Consider the following 5,977-nt stretch of genomic DNA (forward strand, 5'->3'; position numbering starts at 1 on the left):
TTTTTATAGAATATAATTATTAAAATTATAAACTGACTGAAAAGTTTTTAATTTATATTCATTAAATATTTATAAATAATTCGAGAGAAAAGTAAAAAAAGAGCCAAGAAAAAAATATTTTTATTATTATTAGTTTTATTAACTGACTCTTCTTCGGTATTATTCATCCAACGGTACTGTAATCCACAACCAGATAAAAATATTCGATAATCACTGAGTATTCTTTCTAGATAATTTTGTTGTTAATACAATTTTAAAATGGATTAAAGCGGAAAAATTGGAGTTAGTTAATTTATTTACTTCCTTTATCTTCATTTTTCATGGCAAAATTTATTATTTTATCATCAGACGAGAATCCCGATGGTGCTATCAGTCACTGCTACTTTCTTTCTGCGACAAGGATAGAAACGAAATGTTGAAATGTTTCTAACGACAATTCGCGAGATACATTTAGCGTGTGGCTCAGGATCTATTGTTGCGAAACGACTCGTTTTACCTCAGAAAGAGGCAGTATTACTTGCCGCCAAAAGAAAAAGCAATTGTCACTCTATATCCTTCCTGTCCTTCCACACACTGTCCTTTGTCATATCCTCGACTGGTCAAACCGGACATGTTAGTGAATGAACGAAATCGTTTTCTCGCCGTCGATCGGCAGTCATACCAATCGTTCTCAGCGAAACCTCGTTCGAAAAACTGCTTTCAGGATCGGTGCCTGAATTCAATTCTTGTCACGTAAATGGATCTCTGTGATTTATTTCATCTAAATAAAGGCCGCAAAAAGAAGCAGAAGAAAGAGAGAAAAAATGTGCATCAACACAAAAGAAACAATTTTACTGAAATATTATAGACAAAAATTTAGCTAAATACAGATCTAAAAATAATTTCATTAGGCCATCAGAATAATTATAAGAATAATTATCAGAATAATAATTAATATTAATGAGTTAATTAACTGTAACGATTTATTTCTACCTTTTTACTACGCCGAGGAAGGCTAGAAAATAGCCGAAATGTACGTGTTTTATCATATGACGAAACTGATTTTTATTATATGACTAATGCTCCCGTTTCATAAATGTAGATTAATTTTAATCTCGGTTCGACTTACTCTATCTTTTTCTAATTCTTAGAACTAGAAAGAAACAAAGTTAATTAAACCGAGATTAAAATTAAACTATATCAGTCGAAGGACATAAATGTTAAACATGAATTTTTAAACAGTTAAATATAGTCTTTTGTATTAATACGTGGCGGATTAATTACAACGTCGATTTTTAGATTTCCTGATTTTGAATTATAGAACATTCAAACATAATGAGCTTGAAAGCTCCTACATAATTATTTGGATCTAACAAAATTATTTCCAGATTTGTATATCCAGCTAAATTTTTAAATACTTTAGCAAAATCATTTTTTCCGTGAAGATTTCCCGTAGAATGTTAATATTAAATGCAACATAGAAATAATATTAAACTAAATGAAATATTTATTTTAAGATATACAATATATATTTAAATATTTACGTAATAAAGTAATTACTGCATCGCAATAAAATAATTATATTATCTGCATCACACAAATTTCAACAGGATTTTACACGTCATCGATGCACATGTCATGAGCTTATCGATCTCCTGTTACTGCCACGTATTATAACGTTTCTACATTTGGAAGCTCTATCGAATGATGTGTCCAATTCGATTTATCTCTCCTTATCAAATCTCTAATCTAGAATTGCTGCGGAAAAGGCGAAAATACAGTTGCGTGAAATTCTATCTGTCGACTCGTAGATAAAAGAATTGATTTCACTTGGTAAGACAAAAAAACATCATCTACCGCTAACGACGACATTCACCACCATATTATTGCGCAATGCAAGACATAAAATTGTTTGAACAACAGTGTTTGCGATCCGACTTCCTCGGTTCGTTTGCTTTCCTGATTTTACTGCGAAACAGCTGCGTGCGTTGCAAATGTATACTGTACTTCTTGATTTACGTATATATAGATATATTTTGTTTGGCAAACAAAACTTGGAAAGTGGAGCTCGTGATGACAAATATTTTTCTCGATACATGTGTAACATATTAAACACCATTTACTTCATTTGTTAATTGAATTTTTTTATATTGACAAGTTTTGTCGACGTGATTTTGAAATGTCTCTGTGCAGTTAAATTTATTAAAGTTCGTTTTTACCAATATAGTTTAATTTTAATCTCGGTTCAATTAACTCTTCATCTCGTCCTGATGTTAAAAATTAGAAAAAGATGAAGACTCAATTAATTCGAGATTAAAATTAAGCTATACATTGGTAGAAATTAATAGATCTATAAAAATTAAAAGCAAAAATTAAAAGCAAATATGCAATGGCAATTATTATTTGCGCTCATCATTAATACAACTAATAATTGTGTGTAATTTAATCATAAATCTGTTTTAACGAAGATTTTAACGAAGAATATAGAAAATAAAATATTAAATTATAATACAAAAAATGCATATACGCATAATACGAAAAGTATAAAAATTATTTTAACTAAATAACGAATACGAATTTTTGTAGCACTTTTTCTATGTGATATCAAGTTTTTTTATAAATTCTTGTATTTCTAAGATAAAAAAAAAAGAAATCGCCCAACGTGGGGCTCGAACCCACGACCCTGAGATTAAGAGTCTCATGCTCTACCGACTGAGCTAGCCGGGCTGTTACAGAAACGTGCAGTTTTCATCCAGATAAAGTAGAGATCTGAGATCCAAATAAATAAATGCAATTTAACTAAATACAATTTCAAAATAATTATGTAGGATACTCAAGCATGAGCAATGCTATAAAAAGTTTTGAGTATTCTACATAATTATTTTAATAATTTAGCAAAATTATTTCCGGATCTGAATTTCACTAAATATTTAGATATTTTGAACGTGAAACTTTTCGTATGTAATCAAGAAAATTGAGGGAATTTGTAATATATTGCGTAGCTGTAGAAATTACATAATTTCTACGAATTTAACTAATCCCATTATTCGCTTAGAGATTCCATTATCAAATATTCAGTCCTAATTAGGTACCTACCTTAATTTTCAAACAGAACATGCATTCACATATTATACCATTAGTACAAACAAAATATTAATTAATCCAATTAGATGTAATGAGAATGAGAACACAATTATTCGCATACAAAATAGTTTCCGTGATATTATATTCATTCTTAATTACTTAAATACATCTGCTTGATAATTGCGTCTTTAATTAAAAGACCGTAAAATAGTATAAAACTGCGGAGAATATAATATTTGGATAAAAGTAGTCTTATCACGTACAATAGATTTTCCTTTATCGCGTATATAAACACGACGCGCGTATAAAAAGATAGTCTAATAAGACCATAAATGCGGACCATAAGCGAAACGCCAGACACTTTCCCAAATAATTAATGCCACAAGTATCACAAAATTACTGATCATAACACCGCTCGTGTTTACGATGCTCCCAGACAAAAATGTCTGACTATAATTTTTAGCTTTATTCTCCATGCTATAAATTCTATTTAATATCTCTAATATTTGTCAACGTCCCCTTAATTGTTCATTATCACGTCTCACTAACTAAGATGCAATTTAAATATTTGTTAATATTAAATATGTAACATAAGAAAGAAAGAGAGAGAAGGAATCAAAATTATCAGTAATTTTGCAATAATATTACAAATTAAATAATAAACAACAAAAATATCTGACTATAATTTTTTAGTTGTTTTCTTCTTCAAGCTATAAATTTTATTTAATATCTCTAATATTTGTTAACGTCCTAAATTGTTAATTATCATGTTTCACTGACTAAGATGCAAATTAAATATTTGTTAATATTAAATATGTAACGTGAGAGAGAGAGAGAAAGAGAGAGAGAGAGAGAGAGAGAGAGAGAGAGAAGATTCAAATTATTAGTAATTTTACAGTAAATTGCAAATTAAATAACTGTTGCTGGTCTATATTGATCTGAAAATTATTGATTAAAGTTCTTCAAAAATATTAAGTAATAAATATAATATTAAATATAAATTTAATATTGTATTTTTTAAGTATATAAAAATTTGATCACTCTATTATTTAAAAAAAACTGCTAAATTTTTGAAGAGAAGATAAATGAAAATTATCAATAGGGCAAATCCTGTCCGAAGCGCCTACGCATTTCTCAAGACACCCTGTATACTCCGAGAATTGTACAAGCGAATACGTAAATCGTCTAACGCGCAAATTGCTATCTGGTCCCTTTTAAGCACTTCAGCCGCATTTAAACCCCCGCCGGTGCTTTTCTATCGGAAACACGTTAGTTTACATTAAGCCGGCAAGGATATGCGACAGTGGTAAATCTACGGAGCGACAGTAAGCATTGCCATGTGGCGTATTGTATTGTAGAATAATCGATCCGCTCGCGCAACGCCATAATTCCTCCGCCGTCTTTTTGGCGCGTCTCGTCTTTTAGAACCCCTTTCGTCGTATCTCACGGAGCTTTCTAGCCTAGAGTTACCGCACCGCTGTTGGATAAACACCTATTCGTGCAACCATGCCACGCTGTAAACCGTTCTAAACCATGGAGGCGTCCTCGCATTATCGATTGTTGCAGAGTGCCTTGCGTTAGTTACGCGAAGTAACGTTAGTTCGGGCTCGGTTTGTTGAAATCGAGACGCATGCGTGAAATAAAGTCTCTCTCTTGCAGCAAAATTAATGTTAACTGCGTTTATTTCCTCGCAATATATCTATCTACCGCAATATATCTATAACCATTTATACACACAAAAAAAATATTTATTGTACGCAAGTAATAATTACTTGTTTCCAGTATTTCATATATCCGCAAATCTCATAAATTCATTACAATAGCATAAAATTTATTCAAAATATATTCTGAAATAAATTTCAATACTTCAATTATTATTATTAAATTAAAATAAATTGGATTTGATTATTAATATTAAATCGCTTTTTCGATCAATTTTACAATATTCTTAAAAAAAAAAAAAATAAATTCTTGTTTTGAAGTACATAATAATAAGTTTTATAAAATTTGTTACAAGTATATTTTAAGATTATTATCAAGAAAATATTCTTTGTTAAAGATAATCGTTATTTAAAAGGAAGAAAAATTGAATAATCATTTGTCTTAGCAATAAAATATTTTTCTGTGTTTTTGCTTTAAGAATATCTTAAAACTATACTTAAGACAATCTTAAATATAAGTATCGATTATAAATACCGGTCTACATAAATTTTAATTCTAACGATAAACTCTTCAATAATTCGGGATTTTTTTATTAAAAAAAATTTTTAAACAATCGTCATTCATTATAATTTTTGTACGATCTTAAAGAAAAATTTAAATCAAGTAAAAGGAAAAATTGCAAAAACAAGAACTCTCCCCGACGGGGAATCGAACCCCGGTCTCCCGCGTGACAGGCGGGGATACTAACCACTATACTATCGAGGACTTCTTGAGACTAAGTTTCTTAGCAAATGGCAAAAGATATACCATAATAGCGTTGAAATTATAATGTATAAAATGTTTATAACAAATAAAAATTTAATTTTAACGATAAATTCTTTAATATAATTTTGGAAACGGACTTTTCATTGGAAAAAAGTATTAGGAGCAAACGTCATTCATTATAATTTTTATAGTAATAAAAGAAAAAAAAATTGCAAAAACAAGAACTCTCCCCGACGGGGAATCGAACCCCGGTCTCCCGCGTGACAGGCGGGGATACTAACCACTATACTATCGAGGACTTCTTGAGACGGAGCTTCCTAGTAAACAGCAAAACGAACCTATCATAATATCGTTGAAATTATAATGTATAAAATGTTTTATCAATAAATTAAAAATTATAAGTATAAATTAAAGATTTATCATTTGTTATAGTAAATTACGTAATTAAAAATACGTGTATATATATATATATATATATATATATATA

At 29.6% G+C, this 5,977-nt stretch overlaps 3 non-coding genes across 3 annotated transcripts; all 3 read right to left on the reverse strand.

Annotated features, from left to right (window-relative positions):
- Positions 1 to 2,633: 2,633 nt before the first annotated feature.
- Trnak-cuu lies at positions 2,634 to 2,706 on the reverse strand. The gene has a single exon. It is a non-coding gene; the product is annotated as a tRNA-Lys (tRNA).
- A 2,712-nt stretch (positions 2,707 to 5,418) lies between these two features.
- On the reverse strand, positions 5,419 to 5,490 carry Trnad-guc. Its single transcript has one exon. It is a non-coding gene; the product is annotated as a tRNA-Asp (tRNA).
- Positions 5,491 to 5,716: 226 nt separating this feature from the next.
- On the reverse strand, positions 5,717 to 5,788 carry Trnad-guc. Its single transcript has one exon. It is a non-coding gene; the product is annotated as a tRNA-Asp (tRNA).
- Between the last annotated feature and the right edge of the window lie 189 nt (positions 5,789 to 5,977).

Source organism: Trachymyrmex septentrionalis, unplaced genomic scaffold (genome assembly GCF_001594115.1).
Source record: "Trachymyrmex septentrionalis isolate Tsep2-gDNA-1 unplaced genomic scaffold, Tsep1.0 scaffold8, whole genome shotgun sequence".
Taxonomy (NCBI): Eukaryota; Metazoa; Arthropoda; class Insecta; order Hymenoptera; family Formicidae; genus Trachymyrmex; species Trachymyrmex septentrionalis.